We start from the raw sequence: 25,357 nt of genomic DNA, 5'->3' as shown, positions 1-25,357 counted from the left end.
AAAGTTCATTACCACCTTTTAAATTTTTCCATGTTGTAGGTACCATTGGTGAGGTGCACTAATACATTCCTTGGGTTTGACGAGATTATCATATCACATCATAAACGGAAATGTATTATTGTACTGTAAATATTACTCCCTACGCAACGGAGAAGTGGGGACACTTAGTGGTAACTTTTAGAAATCCTGGTTAGAAATGCATTATTAAGTTGCATAACAACTGTAGCTTGTGCAGAGAAACCAAAAAGCAGATTTGAAATCACAGCGACGTGAAGATTTCTAAGATCNCGAGCACAGGATTGCGAAGCAATCCGAAATGAACTGCGAAAGCAGTTCCAGGGGTTGGCAAGCGCCAGCGAGCAGGAGGCGAAGCCTCCTAGTTTATTTTAAAAGTTTATGCACCGTCGTGGTAAGTAATTGTAAATCAAATTTATTGAAATCAAACGGTAAATATTGCAACGACCTTAAATAGTTAACGCAAAATCTTCTGTTAAAAAGAGAAAAATCAGCATTTGTATTTATTAGGTTTAAACATTAATTAAAATAAACATTGTTATGATTACACTGGGGAATATTTTTTTGTTGTATTTATTTAGTGCTTGATCTTACCTAATTCGTAAGATATTATTTAAAATTTAAAATTAGTTTTGTTCAGAAAACTGCAGATTTTTTTCCAAAATAGTATTTTTAGTTTAGTTTACTTTTTGTTTGAAAGTACAAGTTTAAAAGTAACATATAGGCTTATACTACATTCATATATGCGCTTGTCTGCTCGTTTGAAAATAACTCTCAAGACATGTGACCTTCACCTCTCAGACCTGATATATTTAGCAGGGGTGTCAAACTCAAAAGCTAACTTGGGCCAAATAAACAATGCTTAACTTTNAAAAAAAAAAAAAAAAAAAAAAAAAAAAAAAAAAAAAAAAAAAATCAATGTTCATAGAAACAAATATTTTTATTTTGAATAGCACATTGTAAATAAAGTTAACTTATTAGTCGATACTTGTCATTTCTTCTCTGCTACTATCTTTCCTATTTCGGGAGAAATTTCATTGGCCGAGACTACTTTCGAAATTGATCCAACGCGTGCGTTATTAATACGGTTTCGGACAGGAGATTTATTTCCTTTCATAACAGAAAATAATTGCTTGCACTGATGAGTACTTCCAAACATGGAAATAATTTCATATGCGAATTTTCGAGTATTTTCAAACCTTGCCGGTAAATATTTGTAAAATTCAGGCATACCCACTTCAATGAATTTTGCCTTCAAATTTGAGTCGCACTGAATCTCAATCACTTCCATTTGCATACTACTGGGTACTGAGTCTATATTTATTGAGAAAATCGACGAAAACAAACAAAAAAAATTTTCCGAAGAATTAAAATATTTAAACCTTGTTTCAAATTCTGTTCTAAGATTTGAAATTTTTTCATTTTTTCTGCGTATTTTTGATACGATGCAGTATCTCTGGAATGGCAGGTGCCGCAAGACAATTAGAATTTTACATTTTCGCGCGTACAATTTAAAATAATCCATATAGTTTATAAATGAAGAATATTATAATTTCATATGCTAGTTTCCTTTCTAATTCACATTTCTATTTTATTTTTAATTTGCGTCGGATATATTGATTGGGCCGCAAAAATGTTCATCTCGAGCCGCATGCGGCCCGCTGGCCCCGAGTTTGACACTCCTGATTTAGACTAAGCACGGCCTGAAAACCCTTTTAAAGAGGAAGCTAAATTTTTAAAAATATATACGTGCTTTAAACTATAGGCTTTGAAGTGTATAATTTTAGGAGATAAATAAAATCTGAGCTGCAATGGCTCAGGGGAAAGAGTGGTCGCCTTCCAATGAGGTGAACCCTGTTCGAATTCCAACGATGGATGGTCGATACGAATCCGCATCCGGCTTGCACCGACCACAGTGCTGACGTGAAATATCCTCAGTGGTAAACGGTTCATGGGTTAGAGTCCCTTTGACATCAGGTTAAGCGTGGGAGGTTCTCGTTGTCTTCCTTTTCATGTGACGCAAATGCGGGTTAGTTCCATCAAAAAGTAATCCACGAAGAAAATTTTCTTTTAATACTTCATCCGGGAGTTCCCTTGTCTTCTGGACTGGTTTCAAAATTACAAGGCTACGGAGTTGAGCATTGATAAACTCCAAAACTGGGTCGGCTGTTCAACGATGGTTATAAATAAAATAAAATCGGCTAAAATTATATGCATTTTTTCTTTTTATCGCGGTGTGAAAACTTGATTTTATAAATCAAATTTGAAGTTTATTTAACGAAATTTTAAGCAGTCTTGAAAAAAAGTTCATTGTCACCTTCTAAATTTTTCCATATTGTAGGTACCATTGGTGAGGTGCGCTAATACATTCCTTGGGTTTGACGAGATTACCGCATCACATCATAAACGGAAATGTATTATTGTACTGTTACTACTATTCCCTACGCAACGGAGAAGTGAGGACGCTTAATCGAGTGAACTTTTAGAAATCCTGGTTAGAAATACATTATTAAGTTACATAAAAACTGTAGCTTGTGCAGCGAAACCAAAAAGCAGATTTGAAATCACAGCGACGTGAAGATTTCTACGATCCGTTCAATAATTCTACGCATCTGAAAAGAACAAAAAAATTGCTCCGCATTGTTATCTGATAAACAATTATATTTATTTTAATTTATTCTTTTCATTTCTTTCTCCCGTTATATTTCACATATTAAAATTAATTTTTGCTAGCTTCAATTTTTTAAAATTTTTAATTGTGTAAGAATAATTTTTAATTGCAGCATACAATGTGATATTTATAAGAAACTACAAAATCGAGTTTCAATACTTTTTTTTTAATTTCGTTTGTATATATATTTTTTTAAACATGTTTTTAATCGTTAACTTTTTATTTAAGTTTGATCATTTTTTGAGACATTACAGAATTGATTTTAAAAAAAAACTTTTTGTGTTTTATTCCCTGTTTAACGGTACACAATTTTAAACTTCTTTTTCTTCAAAAATATGCTTTCAATATTTGTCTTTTTATGCCAATTTCTAGAAAAAAAAGTCTTAAAAACATTACATTTAAATATCTTTTTCAAAAGTTGATTTTTCTTAATTTTCAACAAATTTTGTGATTTTTTCTAGAATATAGAACTCAAATAAAAAGAGTTTTCGAAAATAAAATTTATTTAGTAGTTTCTTAGAAAAACTGCTTAACGCAAAAAAAAGAAGAAAAAATTCTATAACTGAAGAGTTTTGAAAGACATTCTAAACAAAGAATTAAAAACAAAACAAGAAAATTTCAAAACTAATTGATTAGTTTCTCACAAAAATTACATTAAACGCAACTATAAAATTCAAAAATCCGATTAAAAAGATTTGAAACATTTCATATTTTAAATTGATTTAATAGCATATGAAAAAAAGACACTACATGGAATCTGACTCCTTTTAAATGATAGTAAGCACTTCAATGCGTACAAAACACATGTAAAGAAACAAATCGGAAACGAACAAAAAACTTTTTAATAAGCTTTCTTGAAGAAAAATATACTGTTTACTTAATTTATTTAATTACAGGCACATCGTCATTTTCACTAAGCTAATTTTTCGAAAAACAGATTTTTTAAATTGATATGCACCATAACATGCATGCAAAAATGTCTATCTACTTTGCTTTCTTGGAAAGTATTTTTTTTCTTGTGGTAGCGAAAGTTTTATTTTGATGTATGATTCTATTTTAGTAAATTCCACTCGAAGTTATTTTTCCCACTACACAATAAAAATATTTCAAAGATTTACAGCACTATATTTATATACAGAGCTTTACTACATATATAGCAGCATTTTTTCCAATTTTCTCGGATTGATTCGTTTAAAATGTTGAAAAAATTCTATTGGTTTTAGATTTTAATTGTCAACAACTTTAAAGAATACACGTGCACCGTGCAACCTAAACTAATTTTTTTATTCAGACATTTATCTTTATTAATCTGCTATTGAGAAAGTTATGATGCAGAATTATCAACCATCCGGCATTCTTTAGAGAAAACATCGAACTTGTAGCCATCGCAGCACATTTCTCCTGGTCTTGGAGAACAATCACATCCAAATAAGTTACATATCAGCATAGGTCGACCTGGTAGAGCTATTCGCATTGCAGGTACGGAGAGAATACTTAAAGCACAGACTGCCACGGTTAGATACAGTTTAGACTCCATTCTCTTAGTTTCCTGGAGATACAAAAAAAAAAGTTGAAACATACGTATGAATTTAGCTAATACCAATACCATATACTTGTACCTAATATACCATATATAACCAACTATATACCCTACTATATTACCCTATATTACTACTATATTACCCTACCATAGGAAATTATTATAGGCCAATTAGGAGGCCCACAATGTGGCTCTATATTTAACTATGTAATTATTTAATAGTGGCAGTCGTTCGTGCCGGACAAACAGGCACAGGATTTTAAAAAGAGCAAATTCATTTTATTTAATCATCATTATGAGAGAAACAGGCACATATTGAATGACACTCCTCAATAAACGTTAGGGAAAATCTTTCAAATAAATCCGTAATATCTCTCGTTTTAGGGAATAAGGGAAATCTTAGTGTAATTGCAATTGGTCTATTAAATAGGGCTAGGGAAATAGAGTCTTTCGCGTGAGTTAGTTAAAGGGAAAAATGTCTAACTGTTAATAAATGCATACTTGAACTAAAAATAGATTAAAAGACAGGATGTGAATTTTAAAGTGTGAGAGAAAGAGCGTTTCGATTTGAATAATACATTAAGACAAAGATTTACAGAAAAGGAATAACATAAAAAGAAAAAGATTAGTTGAAGCTTTTTATGTTACATATATATATATATATATATACATTCTCGCTCTTGGGAAGTCATATGGAGGTAAAAGCTCCAAAATTTTGTAACGAACGACATGATTATGGCAGTGTGGTCAGCACTTAGCATTGCAATTTGGCCTCCTTTATCTTTAAAAAATATTGGTAGTTACACTAGGTATATTAAACTTATTTTGTCATTTCAGCTATATTTTATTACATTTTTTGCCCACTCTTCACAAGTGACTTTCACGGATTATTTAATTCATGCAGGAAATTCTTTTAATAGTGGTCTAGCCAGATTATAACTACAGTTGTTCAAGTTATAGGTCCATTACTATTCTGATAAAGCTCCAATCGATGTTATTGAGACCTTGCTCTCTAAATATTGTGCTAAATATTTTCAAGCCAAACGTTAGAAGAATTTTGTATCAAAACTATTAAATGCTACCTAAATGAAAGTTTTCGACTTAGAAAGTAATTGTAGTAACCACAATCCATTATTTCTATTGCCCTTATTTTCTTTTTGCAAGTAGAATTCACAACAGCGTTTTTAGCTTTTGTCAATAATTTTACGCTTGATGCATTTTTACATGGTGTCCTATTACATTTATATGAAAAACTAAATGACATATAATCACTTTTATTTCATGGATACGAGCACTAAGTAAATTAAAAAAGAAACGAGGCTACAAACCTATGTAATAAACTATTTATAGTAACAGTAAACTTTATTGATACAAAAACAGTTCAAACTACAAAATCAGTGCAGATATGAAACCCAGGCATGCGTACAAAATGTAACCTAAAGATATCAATGCAGTAACCTGAATAAAGCGTGTCATGTAAGTTTGNAAAGGTATATATATATATATATATATATATATATATAATTATTAGGAATATACCATACACCTAATACACAACTGACAATTATTAAGCATTTATCGAAAGATTTTCTCTGGTATTAATAACACTACAAATAAATCTGCGGAATTTCGCCTATGCTTTAAAATTGTTATAGAGAAAACATAAAATTGTTTACTTATTGTGAGTTTAATGATTAGTAATGTATGTAATTTGAATTTCAAATTGAAAAGTGTTTGATAATGATTTTAAGTTTTTACAAACATAGTTATATTGATTTTTAAAAAGTACAAGTGTAACTGAAAATTCTAGTAAAATACATAAAATTAAGTTTCAATACAAAGATATAATTTAAAATCTAAAAACTCTCTGTATAAATAAGGGAAATACGAGATAAAAAGAAGTGGATTAATTGTATTTTTGCGCATTAAAATGTCAGGTTTGTATGGAAATAGTAAATTAGTTTCGTTGTAATCCAGCTTCCTCTATTTTCAGCATTGGGGTAAAATTCCTCCAATTTCTCTTTTAGTTAATTATTATTATTATTAAAATAGAATTTTTTGATGTGATGTAAATGTACGAACCTTGTTGCTAGAAAATATCTTTATCATTAAGTAAACAGGTTTCATGAATAAAGAAAAAGTAGTTCGTCATGAGATTTTTATGTACAAATGCATTTTGATTTAAATTTGTCAACGCTTTTAACAGTGCTATTTAGACAAGTGAGGTAGTCAAGAGTATTCTACCTTAGATCGATGGTATCTCAAACTAGAATAATATTTGCAACTCAAAAGTTAAACTTTCACCCACTAAACTTGATTTGCTTATACAAAAATTGACTAAAGATAGTAAAATAAGTGATATTTTTTTCCCAATGCCCACCTGTGTTAACATCCGTCAATTCAGGCATTTACAGGGCGATTTCGTGGGCCTTTCTTTCAGAGGAACCATATTAGGTGGACCAACGTCGCTCCCACAGTGAGATCAGATATTACAGAGAAGGAAAGAACATCCATGCCTTGCCCGGGATTCGAACCCAGAACCTTTCTGATGCAAGGACAGTTCCCTGCCCCCTACTCAGGCCGGGCAGCAAATAAGATATAAGATGAGTGTTAAAGATAGTATAATAAATTAAAAAGTTGGGACTATTGAATTAAATCTACAATTAATAAGTATACTTGAAAATTTATTATTTATAATAGTGAATAGAAAAACATAAAATTACTTATAATAAATAAAGAAGTTCAATTTTACCTTTCTTTCATTCATTAGCTGAATAAGTTGAATTGAAAATAATTTTGTAGCATCTTTTTAAACTTATGTACTTGCTTTTATCTTTTTACTATACGACGGAATCTTGTCACTAAAATATCAAATCAAATGCCAATTATGACAAAGCTGTTTTACTCATTGAAACACATTTCCGTTTTTGATGATTCATACTAAAACATTTCCTAAGCTCTGAAATATGTGATATTATAAATGATATGAGGATGCGTTTCAATGCTCAAAAGCCAAACTAACACCACACAACGTAAAAGTGTTAACGTTAAAATAATTTCAATTCGTTTAATTTTGATAACGCATAAAAACTTCCCAACCCGATTCGCAGGCCTTATAAATTTATTTAAATTGATTACGTGGAGCCATGATCAAAATTATTATCAAGATAAAATTGTAAATCATAAAATTTTCTACCACTTTAAATAATTAAAAAAAAAATATTCCCGTTCGAATGAGAGAAGTTGGCATAGATAAGTCCATTTTTTGAGAAGGATTAGTAGTTCATTTATTACATTATTTTCAGTGTCTTTATAAAAAATATTTGCATTTTGTTTCGAATTTGATTTGTGATTGTCACCAAATGTAAAGTGCACTAAAAATTAACGGACCACCCGGAATAACTTTTGATCTGATCATCCCGTTCAAGGACTCAGTCTCAATAATTGGAGAGGGTGATTTCAAATATGCTAATTAATTAGTAATTGCGAAAGATTTAACTTTCATATTTTGAGTAATAGTAAAACCTTTGCTATCTCTAGATTTATAAATCTAGTTGAGAATAATTTTATTTAATAATGCAAATCTATAAATTAAACACCAGGGCTAGTAATGAGTAACCAGAACAATTTCAAGTCTGGATGACTTACAGATTTATTTGTCTGTAATTGATTTTTTAATTTATGTTTTACTATCACTTCAGGAAACCATTTTAAAGAAGAGCAAAGCTTGGCAGGTATGAATTATTGTTATCCTTTTTGCTTAACCGGTTTTCTTATCCTTTTTGCTTAACAGGTGAGTTTTGCTTTACCGGTTTATTTGTCTGTAATTTTTTTTACCCGGTTTTAATAAGCGAAGTAATATTGACTTCATATTTAACCATAATTTTGCGTGCCAAAAAATAATACTCCCTCTGTCTCAAATTAGTTGCAACATACATATAGGTCAAAAATTTTGTCTAAAATTAGTTGCTATATTTTAAGTTGATTTAATCATAAATAACTTACGATGCAGTTCGACACCAGTAAAATTATGCTACTATTACAATCACAATTCGTAAGTAAATGTTGTTGATTTATAGAATAGCATACCTGTTGACAGAGATGCCAACTTGCTCCGGACAGCAAATATATATTTTAAAGAGGTAGTTTATCAATTGTGATTCTTGGTTTAATAAATTCGATTTAGTAGATTTTTATCAGCCACTAGTTCTAAATAATTCGTAGGCTTATATGTATCATTCACCACTTGATAGTACCTCTATCATGCTATACTTTTGAAAAAGCAAGCAAAACTAGTAAAATATTTGCAAAATTCACTTTGTAGTTATTTATCGTTTTTTTTAATTATTTTGGCGTGTCCGGAGCAGTTGGCATCTCTGTGTTGATACCCTGTATTAAATGGTGGAATATATGATAATTTGGTGCTGCTGTGTGTGTAAAAAAAGAATTAAAGTTTATGGTGATGAGATAGAAAATCATTAATGAACGAAAAGAAAATCATTAAATAAAACTTAATCAAATTAGCCGTATAATAGAATTAGAAAAAATATTGGATACAATCATCCTAATTAACCTAGCCATTAACTGATTAAATTTGCTGCCACACGTGGTGGATAACCTAACAATTTAGTGGTAGTATAAAGCTAAAAGGAGTCTCTGGAAAATAAATAATAAATTTAGATATAAGTAGATTAAGCTGAAATAAAAAAGAAGAAACATAATTCTAAGAAAACGACAAAAATTACTTACACAGATTTATTTCCATCACATTAAACGAGGACACACTAAATTCAAAAAATGCATATTTCAAATTTTTTTAACACTCAAGTAGAAATCAAAAATTAATTTTGATCGTTGTTTTCCACTACAAACATTACAGATCAACATGGATCCTGAAAGATTATCACAATTTCATTATTGAGAATCATACTCTGCTCTCCATTCTTGTAGAGAACAACGGCAGGCCGAAGCCTCCGCGCCTCACCAACTCTTATCATAGACTGAGGTATCAAATTACCTCCAAAGGGACGCTTCATTATTGTTGCCACCATTCCAATACTTCCTTCCCAACATCTGGATGTAGGTGTCTCTGCCCTCGAGTTGGAATTTGGCTCTATCTGCTCCTAGAATCCTGAACCATAGTCATAGGAAATTTGGAGACTTGTCAAAAAAATATTATTAGAATAAACCGTCGAGTGTGAAAAGTTCCGTGGAGTGTGAAAAGTTCTCATCAATGAAGAGTGTGAAGAATTCAAAGTAGAATAACCTTGGAGTGTGAAAAGTTCTTATCAATAAAGAGTGTGAAGAATTCAAAGTAGAATAAACCTTGGAGTGTGAAAAGTTCTTATCAATAAAGAGTGTGAAGCATTCAAAGTCTATTTAGTGCCTCAAAAATTATTGTTACAATGTGTAACACCCTGGAATCACTGAAAAACTTTAGAATAAAGTCATAAAACCATCAGTATCATTAATCAGTACAAAAGTATTCAAATGTAGCAACTAATTTAAGACAGAGAGAGAGAGAGTATTAGGACAGAAATACTATTATTTATCAGATCATATGTATTAAATCACCTGTTGCTATAAAAGAGAACTTCCAATCTCTCTACAGCTCTTGGATCGAACATCGAACTTGTAACCATCACAGCATTTGGCACCAGGACTTGGCAGGCAATCACATCCGAACAAATTACAATACCTATGAGGAATACCTGATGTACTGTGCTCCCTTCTTTTTATTCGTTGGAACATAATATCATGAAATTCATCTGAGTTAGCAACACTCGCAGCAGATATAGACAGGAGACATATTAGAAAAATAACCAAGGTCAGACACGATTTCATTCTGAAAATGTCAGAGAAAAAAATCATAAGCGAAATTAGGTACAAAGAAAATTCGGTAAAAGCTTCTCACATGACTGAGAAAAAAAATTATATTTTCCGTCGATGAAATGTGTGCAAATGTATATAAAAAAAATAATGAGATACTTTCAAGAGGACCCGGAGGATTTAAGATGTTTGAAGACGTCTATTAAAATTCTGTCATCAACGAGTTTGAAAGTTCTTAAAGACAACTATTGAAATTTGAGAACTGCCCTCAAGATTTCAATATACCTGGTCACCTTAGCATAGCTTATCTATGCTTCGCTGGGAAGTAATGTCCTAGGATGCGCAACGCTGTTATGTCATCCTCAAATGCTCTTGCATTACACTCTTGGCCGACAAACGGCTGTTGTTCGAATGCTTTACTTTTTCATGGTCTCCGTGAGCCTCACATATCCATTGATGACCTAAAGTAATTTTATTTTTCATTTATTTATTTATATATGGCTCAGGGGATAGAGCGTTCACCTTGCAATGAGGTGAACCGGGTTCGAATTCCCAGTGATGGCTGGTCGAAACGAATCCGCATTCGGCTTGCACCGACCACAGTGCTGAAGTGAAATATCTTCAGTGGTCGACGGATCATTGGCTAGAGTCCCTTTGACGTCAGGCTAACCGTTCGAAGTTCTCGTGGTCTTCTTCTCCATGTAACGCAAATGCGGGTTAGTTCCATCAAAAAGTCCGCCAAGAAAGCAAATTTCTACCAATACTTGATCCAGGAGTTCCCTTGTCTTCTGAATTGGGTTCGAAATTACAAGGCTACGGAGTTGATCATTAGTAGTCGTAAACTGAAAATTCGGTCGGTTGTTCAACGACGGTTATAAAACAAAATAAATTATAAAACAAAATAAAATAAATAAGATAAATAAAACAAAATAAATAAACGGAGTCAGAACGGCTCGATAATAGAGCAGTTCTGACTCAGGGGATTTGAGGGCTCACCTCCCAATGAAATGAACTAGGTTCGAATTCCAGCGATGGCTAGTCGATACCACCCGGCTCCCACCGACCATAATGCTGACGCACTGGATTCAGTATTAGGCGGATCATGAGTTAAAGTTCTCCTACCGTCAGGCTAACGCGTGAGAGGTTTTCGGGGTTTTTTTTTTCGTCTCCATGCAACGCAAATGCCGGTTAGTTCCATCAAAAAGTAATGCATGAAAGCAATTTTCCAACAATACTTGCTCCAGGAGTTCCCTTGTCTTCTAGAGTGGGTTCAAAATTACAAGGCTACATAGTTGAATATTATTAGTCGTAAATTCAAAAATTGAGTCGACTGATCAACGAGGGTAATAAAATAACATAAAATAAAATGACAAGTAAGACGTACTAGCAATTCAGTTTATCAATATACTGCAAAACCTTTAATAGTTTTGTATAAACAGTGCCAAAGCACAAAAAAATAATAAAATAAACAAATTAAAAACAAGTAAATAAGTCTTCTAGTACATAATTAAGAAAAATAATGCCCAATCTGAAACAAAAAACAGGTGATGATTAAAATTCCTTACGAAGTTATATCTGCCAACTTTTAAGTTTACCAACGAAGAATTTTCCTAGTGCTTATGAAATTCTACTTGAAGTGGCATTGCAGACAGAATAAGAAATAAGAAAACTAACAGGCAAGCTAAAAATATGCTTATTCTATTTAAGTGCTATTACAGTTAAATCAATTTTGGTTAAATTAGTCAAAAAATATAGAATCAAGTGTAAATGGAGTAATATTGCTACCACTTCAACTCCTTAACGATCGGTTAATTTTCAAAAAACTGTCATAAAAGTGCCTATTTTTTTGCCTTTTATATTTGTATTACGTATTTGATAAGTGCTAACATCTAGTTTAAAATAAACTAACTATCAACAATTACCTTAAAAATATCCTGGCACTGCCGTCTGGTGTGTAAAATATGGGAAAAAAATTTCCAGGCAAAAGAAATAAATTAGTTTTATTCTTATTGGCGCGTTACTACTTGAACACTCCAGCCTGTCAATATCACGGGAGCGAGAAATAGAGGGCGAAACCACACCCCGTCATTTTCACGGGAGCGAAAAGGAAGGGGTTAAATATAAAAATAAAAGTTTTTGAAATTTCAAAAAATAAATCTATCTGTTAAGCTCTGTCACCCCAACATATTAAATTATGATTTTAAAATATCAAGAAATAATTTCGCAGCTAACATCATTTATGAAACAATAGCATCTTTTTCTGATAGTAGATTCTAAACTGCAGTTGATATTTCAACTCTGTAACTACTCAAAAGAGATTGAAATTGTCATTGATGATAAATTCTGTACTACGATAAAATAGAGTCGAAAATTGTCTGAAGAAAAGGATTAACTATATTATGATCGAGCACAGATCTCCACATCAACACTCTAACTAGGCGAAATTTGTATTAATGATGAATTTCTTTTAGCAATAAAATGGTGATATCATCTGCTAACAGGGTGTCGCAGGAAACTACCCTGTTAGCAGAGTATATGACCTAAAACTGTAAAAAGTGGTAAAATCTCAATTCATTTTTATTATTTACTTAATTATTCAATTGTAACTACCACTATGACTTAAATTTCAAATTATTCAAATTTAAATCAAAAACACTATACAATGGACATCAATATTAGCAGGGCTAATTTTAAACACGAGTAAGAGCTTACGCTCATGCTCGATCGTTGATAAGGCATCCTTAAAGGACATCAAATGACTTTTCCAATAGACCTTATCATTCTTACCTATTCAACTATCACAAATAGAAAATTTAGAATTTTAATCAATAGCTCTCTATCGGACAACAAAAACATTCAAGCAGGTGAGCCCTTTGGAAGTATTCTTTTTACAGCCGACTTCCCCTTTAACAATAATTAATTCACAGCCTTTTCACAAATGCAGAAGAAAATCTACGAAATAGAAACTTGGTGCTCCAAATGGAAAACGAAACTCCACCCGACAAATATCAGGTGTTCATTTTTAACAGCAAGAAAAAAGGAAGAAATATTCCAGACATCTTACTCTATATTCAAATTATAAAGCCTACAAAAAGCGCAAAATATCTAGGAATTACAATTACCTCAAACTTAAATTGAAAAAGACACATTGACAACATTATCTAAAGAAGCAAAAAGTTATCAAATAATGTGTATTTAATCTGTTTCACCTATCGTAATAGAAATGTATTTCTATAAATAAAAAGACTATAATTCAGTATTTATAAAAGAAAAAACAGAGCAAACGCATGCAAAGTAATATATAGTTACATAACACAATTCATTTTTACCTCTTCGTATGATGAGCTTGGCAGCTAAAATATTTAACTTAGTACAAAGTCAGGCACTGATGTTTATGTTGCGACTAAAAAAACCTAAACATATTTTACATGCCTTTGTTTCCTTTGACATTTGCCCTTGACATTGTAGACAAAGAGTTTTCATAAAAACGTCATCATTCTATTCTAAGAAACAATTATGACAATCGGCTGTCTTTCTTTTCATAGGGGGGAAATCCCCCATTCATTGTTGTTAATTCACGCGACAATATTCCAGGGAAGAGAAACACATTTCAGTGTAAAATATGGAAGTAAATGTAGAAAATGGAAAGGTGACGTCACAAAAAGAAATATGTGTGCCTTAAAATACGGTGTCTGGGTTTATTTCATCAGAAAAAAAATTTCATAAAACCCTGAGTAAAGATATTAACTATTAACACTCAAATCTTGCTATTATGATGATGCTCCTACTTTTAAAATAATACCCAGGGTTCGTATGGCTCTTTAAAGTTTTTAAAAGTTGCAATAAAAGGAGATGCATTTTCATAAATAAATTCGTATTCACCATTTCGCCTAACATTTATAAAAAAAATACATCTAGCAGACAAATGATCTAGAACGTATTTTCAAAGTGAAAGCTAATAAAAAGAACTTTGTAACTTTTAAATTACAATATTGGCATCACTCTTTTTTAAGGACCTTAGGAACCTTGGGTACTACAAAACTTTCCAACAACTACGGAATTTCTGCAGATTCGGAATATATTTTCTTTGTGGTATCAAAAGAAAAGTAAAGTTATTTTAATAAATCAGAAAAAAAATTTTTTTGTCGGAAACTACTTGTAAGTAATTTAAGTACATTGATAAAAAGTCATCTATCCTCGATTGATATTAAATTTTCTGCGTCGCGGTCAGGGATGGGCTAGCCCACGAGGATACCGGGAGCTATTCCAGTGCACCCTCTGTCTTGGTTACTTTCTCTTAAAATAAATTTAAAACGAAATTTACATCAATTTTGAATTGAATCCCCGTTTTTTATTGGTAAAATTATAAATAAGTGATTTGTAATAAAATTTTATTTTATCGTTCACCCATTTCACATTATTTACTCTTAAAAGGCTTTTTTTTCCTCCCTTTTTGTTCCATCTGACCAGGGATTAAAGAGGACGAAGGTCACGGTATAACCATCTGTAAAAGTTCCTTGAAGCTAACAACCACCCCACCTACTTCATCAATTTTGTTGCTTTCTGGAATTTCAAAAGATTTTAAATACATTAGAATTTCCAATTTTAATCAAATTCTACACATTTCAATTTTAAAAAAAACTTCTATCTATGTAGTTAGACAACAAAAGTATGCTTTTTCTAATAGTTGACTCAGTGCAATGACATATTGAAAAATTACCGCCAGTTATTCCGAGAGTGTAAGGCTAAAGGAAGACATGATTTGAAATTTCTAAAGTAAAAGATATAAAGTTTTTCACTGAGTTTTAATGAATCAGCAAAGTCATTAAGAAAAGAAAATCATAAGAAATGTGCATCAAAAATAATAATAAACTAACTACATTTTATAAAAAAGTCTCGCTGTTTCTCACCAACTCCCAAAAGTTTTTATGCAGTTGATTTCAGATTGTTTCGAGCTCTGGTTGGGGGCGTTTTGCATACAGAATAGTAAAAATTCAAGACGTTAGAGAGGTATTCGTTCGTAAAAAAACGCAACTTTACAATTTAATTGTTTGATAAGTAATTAGAAATTTAAGCAAATGAAGACATATTGTTAATTTTAAGTTAATATACGAAAGACACAATTCTACTGCTAGTAATTTTCGCCTAACTAAATAAAGGTAGATAGGTACTTTATTTACGTCGCACTAGAGCTGCACAATGGGCTATTGGTGACTGTCTGGGAAACATCCCTGAGGATGATCCAAAGACACGCCATCGCAATTTTGATTCTGAAGAGGGGATGGCTCCCCTGCTTTGGAAGCCCGATGGCATGCTCGCGAAGTCGAGCACTTTACGGTAGAACAGTTTAACGAGAACCGATAAAGCCCACCCTTCGGTCCCTACGCAGGCTGATCAAAGTGGTCACCCATCCCCTTACTGACTGCAGCCAGTGATGCTTGACTTCGGTGTTCTACTGGGAACCATGTCTTTACGATCACTCCACTTGAGGACAACTAAATAAAGGAATCTTCCCCTGTTTGTTATCTCTCTCCAACCCTTTCCTATTTAAATATAACAGGAAAATCTCCCACGAAAATCGGGAGATTCAGCAGCTATGCAAGATAATTGTTCCAATAGTTATTAGAAATTTAAGCCAAGTTATATGTATTTGTCACTTTCAGTTTATGGGCAAAATATACACCTGAACTAACTGCTCATACAGTTTGCTGTTTAATTCAGATCAGTTTCGCTCGCTTAATTATTGTTTAGTTCCTCAGTTTTTATACTCGAATATCTTTTATACTTCATATTAATATATTACAATAATAACAAAAGTAGATGAAATGCTCCGGCTCACGGTTGCTAGTTAGCTTCCGAAATTCGTCTAAAAATACTACAATACTCTTCACACATTTATAGAAAAATGTTAAATAAAATTCTAGTAACAAAATGTTGATGTATTCATTAGTTGTGTTATTTAGTTTAGCAAAAACTGTTAGATGGAGAATTATTATTTTGAAGCACTGTTATAGTTTCTAAAAATGAATAATTTGTGTACCGAGCAGTTCAAGATTAACAGTTAAAGATGTCCAAGATAAAAACAAGAGAAAGTTTTTTTTTTCCAAAAAAAAATTAAACAACAACCATTTTTTCCAATGGGTAACCTATGATCGCCGCAAGGCTATCACAGGTTACCCATCAATTTTCTTCATTTTGTAGTGAATCGTATTTATTATAACATTGTTTTAGAACTGGGCGAGACTGCCGTTTGTTTGAAGGAGATTAAAAATTGCTTTTGGATAAACTTAATTTGGTTTAATGAATGAATATATCTTTTCAATTGTCGCTCGACTTCCAATAGAACAAAATCAAATTTTTACTCAAATTATTGGCAATTCAGCTAGTCTATAGACGCTGACCTCCAGGTAATTTCCTGAGTTTTTGTGTTTCATGAATTGGAGTCAGGGCTGGATTACCCATTTAAGGGGCCCCCCAATGATTAGGGGCCCCCTTAAAAGGGATTTTTGGAAAAATTTATTTTAAAAAAAATTAAGAAAAACAATGATTTTTCAAAATGTTATGATTATTTTTTTAGATCTAATTTAATAAAATAAAGTAAAATTTAATTTATTATTATTTATTTTAATTTTAAATATGCTTTCTTAAATGAAAAGATATATAAATACTTTTATAATTGAATAAATAAAAAATATACCAGAAAAAAATTTAATCTAAGGGCCCCAAAAATTTTAATGGCCTGGGGCCCCACGTACGCTTAATTCGGCCCTGATTGGAGTGGAAACCGATATTAATGGTTTTCTGAAAGTGAAACTTAGGAATAAACTATGTTGTTTTGATTGAAAGAGCGGAAATGTGGTCTAGTAACCTTGGCGCTGGAATTGGAATTAGAAGAAACTGAAACGATAACTGCATCCAGAAAACGTGATTTAATTGCAAATGATAAAGCTTATGAAGAGAAAGAAACTAAGTTACTGGTAGAAGGTGAAAGAGAGATTAGAGAAAGAAGTGAAAGAAATCGAAAACAATCAACGCTTAGAGTTGCAGGCAAATTTGGAATTAGAAAAGTTAAGAATTGAATTTACAATTTGAGGAACAGTGCTCTTGAACAGAAAGAGAATGAATAAAAACGTCGCATAGTTGCGCATCTTACTTATTATAATTAGTAAGCTTAGTGTTTGCGATTTGAATTTTTTAACTTTTTAACATTCATATGTGTGTGTGTTATTTAAAATTTTTCTTTAGGTTGAATTCGATAACTTAAACAAATTTATTAGTACTTGGTAAAAATTTAATAAATCACTTAAACTTTCAAAAATTTCAGATTTGAGTTTCAATTAAGATTTTGGATTTGAATTTTTGTTCTTTATTCTGAACTTATGCAGTTTTTAATTTCATTTTTCATAGGTTGTATTTTAAAATTCAAACTAAGAATAACAGAAATAAATGAAATATTAATTAGAAATTCCTACTATTAGTTCTCACTCGATCTCCCTATATATATTTATATATCTTGTTCAAATTTTCAATTGTTAATAAAATACTTTTTATCTATTCACTCAAGTTCAAATAAATTCTTTTTAAACTTGTAGTGGATGACACTTAATGTTAATACAGTTTTTTCAAATATTAATTTATTTATTAAATTTAATTAATTAATTTTGCTTTTAAATGGGAGAAAAAAATTTCTCCTCTATAAGATATTCAGCAGGATATAAATTTAGGAATAAATACCATCAGTGGTGAAGCGTGTAGATCGTTGGAAAAAAATTTCTTTTTCAGATTCTTTTTTCATTCTGGGTTCTAGTCTGAGTCAAGGAGGTAACAAAATGGAAAACGTAACATGGCCAGCAGCAGGTGAAGCATAGGTCAAGCAAGAATTCGACTTCTACCACACTGATACGTCACACCCATTCATACATCCATTAATCATCCACAGATCGTAATTTTAACCTGAACCAGAGAACGATCAATTTCCAATTCAGTACCCCAGAAGTATAATTTGTTATGGGGACATAAAGGAATTTGCGACAGATTTAGTGTGCACCAGTCACTATTTACAACACTGGGAGTCTTCGGCTAGCTGGATTCGAACTCCCATTCTCCCGAAAGTGAGTCCGGTATTCTAGTGTTAGTTAAATTTATATTTTAATGTATGATTCTTTGCTTTGTTGTAAAGTTGATTTAAAGTTATTTTCCACATCACTACATGTAAATGTACGACCACAGTTGCAGATCGCAAATTTCAGCATTGCTTTACAACTTTTTTTTCATAAAAACTTAGCGTAAACTCGACCTGGTGTAATAAATTATTATTCATTAATCGCATTTTTCATCTTTAACCTTACCTGCTTTAGAGCAAGGTGATCAAAATTTTTATTGATTACCAGAATAACTAATACAGAAATCTAAAAATTTCTGATTTATTTGGTATCCACTGGAAAATATCTTTTATAAAAAGGTAAAACAATAAAAAATAGGAAATCGTAAATTTTTTATTTGCGTTTTTGCTAAAACGTGATCATTCAAATTACATTTGAAAAATAAATAAGAAAATATCACATCAAACATTAATATATCACTTGTTTAAATCAGCACTGTTGGAATTCGTTGAAATATAATACCGTTCAAATTTGGTACACCCTTAAGAGGACGCCTTACAGCGGCGGAAGTTTTCGTTGCAGCAAATTCTCTTTCTCCTTCATCACTAATTTAAAATTTAAAAGGAAGAAAAAGTAAGTTTAAGGCAAACCTAGAGTAAGTTATGAAGTTTCAGTTGCTGAAAAAAATACTTTACAATATTAAAATGCAAATAAATCATTAGAAGAGAACTTGACCGTCGCGTAATCCTAAGTTATCATATCATAATTTATTTTCATTTGCATATTTTAAAATTTTCTTCTCAGTATTTGAAACTTCATGGCATACTCTAGGTTTGTCTGAACTCTTTCTAATCTTCAAATTTTATATTAGTAATGAAGGAAAAATAGCATTTTCGAGGAAAATTTCCTTCAGTGTTTCCTTCTTTAATAATAAACTCTTAATTTGAATAAAATTTTAATAACTTCTCAAAATTTTCTTGGTTTGATTTAACAACTAAAATAAAGTTGCACAAATTTTGCATTGTATTGTGATCAAAGATACGGATATTATGATTCAGCGTTGATTTTTGAGACAACTTATTTTTCCAAGAATGTCCTGATCCAGATTCTTCAACATTTCCCAAGTGTTTCTTAATCTTAGGAATAAGCAATTCTTTTATTTTCCATTTTGAACGGGTCTACATATAAGATTCAGCGTTGATTTTTGAGACAACTTATTTTTCCAAGAATGTCCTGATTCAGATTCTTCAACATTTCCCAAGTGTTTCTTAATCTTAGGAATTCTCTTCATTTTGAACTGGTCTACAGATAAGATTCAGCGTTGATTTTTGAGACAACTTATTTTTCCAAGAATGTCCTGATCCAGGTTCTTCAACATTTTCCAAATGTTTCTTAAATTTTGGAATAAACTATTTTGTTTATTTTCCATTTTGAACTGGTCTACAGATATGATTCAGCGTTGATTTCTGAGACAACTTATTTTTCCAAGAATGTCCTGATCCAGGTTCTTCAACATTTTCCAAGTGTTTCTTAAATTTTGGAATAAACTATTCTTTTATTTTTCATTTTGAACTGGTCTACAGATATGATTCAGCGTTGATTTCTGAGACAACTTATTTTTCCAAGAATGTCCTGATCCAGGTTCTTCAACATTTTCCAAGTGTTTCTTAAATTTAGGAATAAGCAATTCTTTTATTTGCCATTTTGAACGGGTCTACAGATATAAGTCAGCGTTGATTTTTGAGACAACTGTTATTTTTCCAAGAATGTCCTGGTCCAGATTCTTCAACATTTTCCAATAATTTCTTAAATTTAGGAATAAGCAATTCTTTTATTTGCCATTTTGAACTGGTCTACAACTCCGAGCAAAATAATCATATTTATAGCCTTGAGCACAATTTTGTGTGAATGTTGCAGAATATGGAGAACAAGCCTTACTTCCGAACAATCCACAGAAGGGCCTGGACAATCCTTGGATTAAGAATTTTGGACCAGGCGATCTTCTATTTCTTCTGATGTCTGGTTGTAGCAACTGGAAAGGTAAAGCAGGTTCTTTATCAGTTACATACTCCTTAAACGGAACATCATTGAGGATGCTATGAAATTCCTTTTGAAACCTTCTGAAAACATCACTTTCAATCATGTCTGGTAAAGGTATAGAGATGCTTTGTCCTGTATGCATCAGAGATTGAAGCAATAGCAGTAGCATTATCACATGTTTCAAAACAATCTTCATCCTGTAACCAAAAAAGTAATTAATTATCTTTTTTTATTTAATATGCTTCTATATTACACTGAACAATTATTTTGTTAGAATGATAAATGTAGCTGTTTCATGTTTACTTACCAAACAATACCTCAAGAGTTTTCCCCATGCTTACTTTTTTTTGCTTGTATTAAAAGAATAAAAATGTAATTGTTTGTTTCTTTATTGCGAAAACCATCCGAATTTATTAACAATTTTGCTGTTGAGTACGATTACATAATAAAGGTACTCTTTAGAAAAGTTGTTGATTGCTAGCCAAATGGCTAAACTATCCAGTGAAAACATAATTAATGGAATGAATTTGGGAAAAATAACTCAATTTTTTTATTTTTAGTTGACGGCCGCAATGCCAGCGTTATTGTTGTTGGATTTCGAAGCCCCCATAGCCAGGATTGTAAAATTATTCTAAAGAGTATGGAAGGTTTCCGGAAAGAAAAAGTGGATCACGTTGGAATTTATCATGGTTTGATAGGGGAGATCATTTATGAGGAAAGAACAAGTTGGGAAAGGCTAAGAGAAAAACCGGTGTATGAAAGAATATTTTGTATTTACTGACACTGTTTCAACTAAAAATATCCTGGAACTGAAGTATTAAAGGATATTACTTTTTAAAGCGAGTAAAATTATGTTTGAACTAAAGAAACGCGGTTTTGTGCTGCCAAAAGAAATCTGTGAGAGACAGAAACAGTGCCAACTTCTTAAACAGAGATAGGGATTTGAGTCCATCTGCAGGAAGGACTCTCTGCTGCACGAAGACTTGAGATATAAATTATTTAGATAATGCGGATTGGGTCTGCTATATTCCAGCACATTTTTGATTGTAGCTTTAACAATCCGGATAAGATGAAAAGTTCGAGATCTCTATTACATGCTAGACCATGAAGCGCGTTAGTTTATTGAAACTTATATTTTGAGGTAGGACACGTACAATTTGTAGTAAATTCTTAGAATTTTAATGGAGTTTAATCGATGAATTTATTCTTTAAAATGGTAAACTGGGTCGGTTGGAAAGGAGCATTCAATGGAAATATTAGTAGTAGCGTGTTTTGAAGGTGTGGTAGCTATTTTCCAGTCATTACACTAATTTCAGTTTACGAGAAGAACACTTTGAAAGTTTAGAAGTTTACATTAGAAGTTATAGAGGTCAGCTTTAGAAGTTTTACCTTAGAAGTTAGTTTTAGAAGTTTTAAATTTCTACTGGTTTGTAACATCTTTGAATTAAGTGTTGGCATACTGGCAATAATACACCGGAAAGGATTAAGAAATATGGAAATTTAATGGTTTATTATATACTAGTTTTTTATCTTTTGCAAGGTTCAATTAACATCCCTGCCTTTAGATAAAAAATATAGGAGTCTACCAGGCTGAACGGTGCGCAAACGCTGTGCAAAACGTGGAGGTAGCGGGTTGGAATCCTATTGTTACCTGTATCTTCGTGCTTTCCTTATCTGTATTGTGCTATTTTTCCTTCTATTTGCCAAAGGTTTATAAGCATATATTGAGCACACAAGCCTGCAAATGTATGAGAAATCCAATAGGAGCAGGTCGTTGTTATGTGCTAGAAGACTGTGGATTTGTTGCCTGTTATATTCGATCGGGCCTACTTCGCAAAATTAAGATTATGATTTGAGATACTCTAAACATACGTTCGAGGCAGAATTTGCATGACGTTTGTGACGCAACCATCCATGTATACAAACGGTTCACGTTTTGCTTTTTTATGTTTTATTTCGTAGATAACCATGATGCTGGGGTTTTAAAAAAATTTTGCTTGCATATATGCAGCCACGTTATGCTATTTTCTAGAAGTTGCTCGAAAATATGGGGAATACAAAATCTTCTTCCTTCGATACTTCATACCCGGAGTCTTTTTCTGTGTCTTATTGGACAGTTTGTTTTTACTTTCGCCGGAAACAAATGAGCGTCTGACACTTCTGGTTCATCATCAAACTCAGACAAATCTTGTTTGTTGTCAATCTTGTCAATTGCAACCACACCAACTCAACCCACCTTATAGCAGAAATAGACTCTGTCCCCTTCCAGTTCCAAATGAAAGAATATAAAATAGATTCCGAAGGAATAGAGGGCTGCTAATACAACAACAAAGGCCACGGATCCAACGACGGCAAAATATAATCTCTGCTATAAAAATTATCTTATAAATACCGATATCAGTGAAATGTCTATCCAATTGCTTTTCAACAAAACTATCATTCTTAGAAACTTGCCCTGCCGAGACTCTGAGGACGACATTAGCTCCAAATTTCATGAGGTAAACCCAATTTATGCTATAAAAATCTGTCGTTTCTTGAGAAACGGAAAACCGACTAGCACAATCATGTTAACTGTCCTATAAGTACGTAACTTTCTTAAAAAGTCATGCTTTAGTATCAATATCAAGATACCAAAGTTTCTCACGATAGTAAACCCAATGCAAAACTTGCTATGGATTATAACTGCAAAATCACGATAGTAAACCCAATGCAAAACTTGATAGGGATTATAACAGCAAAATCACGATAGTAAACCCAATAATGCAAAACTTGCTATGGATTATAACTGCAAAATCACGATAGTAAACCCAATGCAAAACTTGCTAGGGATTAAAACTGCAAAATCACGATAGAAAATACAATGCAAACTTGATAGGGATTATAGCTGTAAAATTACGTGGTAAACCCAATACAAGACTTGATAGAGATTAAAACTGCAAAATCACGATAGTAAACCCAATGTAAATTGCTAGGGATTATAACAGCAAAATCATGATAGTAAACCCAATACAAAACTTGCTAAGTATTATAACAGCAAATTAACGATAATATGTTAAACTTGTTAGGGATTACAACAACAAAATCACGATAGTAAACCCAATGCAAAACTTTCTAGGAATTATAACTGCAAAATCACGATAGTAAACCCAATGCAAAACTTGCTAAGGATTACAACTGCAAAATCAATTATGGTAAACCCAATGCAAATTGCTAGGGATTATAACTGCAATTAACCCAATGCTAAACTTGCTAAGGATTAAAGCAGCAAAAACTGTAACGAACCTATATTTAAAATTGTTTCAATATTGTGGTACTTACGAACATGACATAAATATGGAGAAAGAATATACCAAATAAAAAGTTAGTTTCTAAGAAAAGTAGAACTTACCTAAACATTGAAATTCCTACAATGAGAGTTTCGATCAGACACAAAAAATCCGAGCTTATCTTTAATTAATTAAAATTACTATTTTATCTGATTCCTTCATTAAAATCAACTATGCATATCTCAAAAAGGAAACAGTCAGTAACAGGTAAACATTTTCATTCATGAGTTTACTCTAAATAGTCTCAAGCATTTACGTCAACAAAAAAAACAGTTTACGTCATTTTCTCAGAGGAGATGATAAATTATTATAGACTCTTGAGAGTAAAAACAATGGGCTATAACAATCTCAATTTTTCTTCTCATCCATAAATTACTGTTACAATTCCTCTGGTCAAAACGTTTAGTACTTTACTTGCATTTAATGGTAAATTATTTGTTGCAAGTCTATAGAATTTTATTTACAACCCTAATGGACATTCGCAAAATAAATAATATTTTTTAACAAATTAACTTTGTTTATGCTGTGAGTTTTTGCGAAAATAATAAAAGTTGTGGGAAAATTTCAAAAGTTTCTTTTTTTTTCACCTCGTTGTGCTTACTGCACCCTGTACTGTATGTGTTAAAATTAACATTTAAAAAAAACAGCCTAAGTTTATTTTATTTGTGCGAATTTCAATGAAACTTTCAGTTAAAAAGAAAATAAACAATTTTTACTTATAGAAATTTTCACGCAGTTGTTCAAATAAGAGCAAAATTTTCTTCAAATTTAAAAATATACCATCTGAAGGTCGGCAATGATTTTTTAATTAATCATGCGTGAATTGCATTTGGTCTCCTTTCTATTGAAATCATTTTCAAACTGCTGCGTTTTTACCTTCAGCGCACAATGACCAAACCGGTGACCAAATGATATCGGTTTGTTTTAGTAACCGCATACAATGTGTTAAAATGACTAAAATTGATTTCCTTTAAATTTAAAAACACGCCCTATGACGGGGACAATCTTATTTTAATTCATTAAGTGTAAATTGCATTTGATATACTACCTATTAAAATTATTTTCTAACTTTTGCGTTTTAAACCGCAATGCACCACTTTTAAACCGGCTGACCAACGGATTGATTTGTACGTACCATCTGTAAAATGATATAAAATTTAACAGAACTTCCTGGTTGGTTGGTTCTAATGCCACTTGCCATACTAGCAAGCCTGCTTGGTGAAACCGAGCAAATTTAAGGTAGAGGGTGCGCTTCTTGTTTTTCAGTGGCGCCATCTATGGCTAAGAATTCGACTTCTGCCACATCATACGTCACACCTGTTTTTATAAGGCGGACCCATTCATTCATCCACAGATCGTAACTTTGACCTGAATCAGAGAACGATAGATCTCCAATCCAGTACCCCCAGAAGTATTGATTTGTTATGGGAACATGGAGGACTTTGCGACTCGACAGAATTTTTACGTGCATCAGTCACCAACTACACGGGGAGTCTTCGGCAGGCGGGGTTCGAACTCTCGGACATGGGCCCAGCGGCCTACCGACCAGGCTATCCCGACCTCAGAATTTCCTATAAATTTAAAGATATGCCATCTGCCACGTGGCAATAATTTCTTTATTACAATGTGTTGAAATGACTGAGATTTTAACAGAACTACTTTTAAATTTAAAAATATAATGTCGGACGAGTGGCAATAATTTCTTTGTTACAATGTGTTAAAATGACTAAAATTTTAACAGAATTACTTTTAAATTTAAATATATAATGTCGGACGAGTGGCAATAATTTCTTTGTTGCAATGTGTTAAAATGACTGAAATTTTAACAGAATTA

The 25,357-nt window shown here is 31.9% G+C and overlaps 2 long non-coding RNA genes across 2 annotated transcripts; both read right to left on the bottom strand.

The window, feature by feature from the left end:
• Nucleotides 1–3,510: 3,510 nt before the first annotated feature.
• On the bottom strand, nucleotides 3,511–9,636 carry LOC122271374 (uncharacterized). Its single transcript, XR_006226341.2, has 2 exons — nucleotides 8,976–9,636; nucleotides 3,511–4,235 (listed from the first exon to the last, which is right to left on the bottom strand). It is a non-coding gene; the product is annotated as an uncharacterized lncRNA (long non-coding RNA).
• Nucleotides 9,637–18,532: 8,896 nt separating this feature from the next.
• On the bottom strand, nucleotides 18,533–23,756 carry LOC107444783 (uncharacterized). Its single transcript, XR_011637653.1, has 2 exons — nucleotides 23,586–23,756; nucleotides 18,533–20,394 (listed from the first exon to the last, which is right to left on the bottom strand). It is a non-coding gene; the product is annotated as an uncharacterized lncRNA (long non-coding RNA).
• Nucleotides 23,757–25,357: the final 1,601 nt, after the last annotated feature.

The sequence above is a fragment of the Parasteatoda tepidariorum genome, chromosome 9 (assembly GCF_043381705.1).
Source record: "Parasteatoda tepidariorum isolate YZ-2023 chromosome 9, CAS_Ptep_4.0, whole genome shotgun sequence".
Classification (NCBI taxonomy): domain Eukaryota; kingdom Metazoa; phylum Arthropoda; class Arachnida; order Araneae; family Theridiidae; genus Parasteatoda; species Parasteatoda tepidariorum.
The sequence above is the reverse complement of the archived record's forward strand: the minus strand, read 5'-3'. Positions and strand labels throughout refer to the sequence as shown.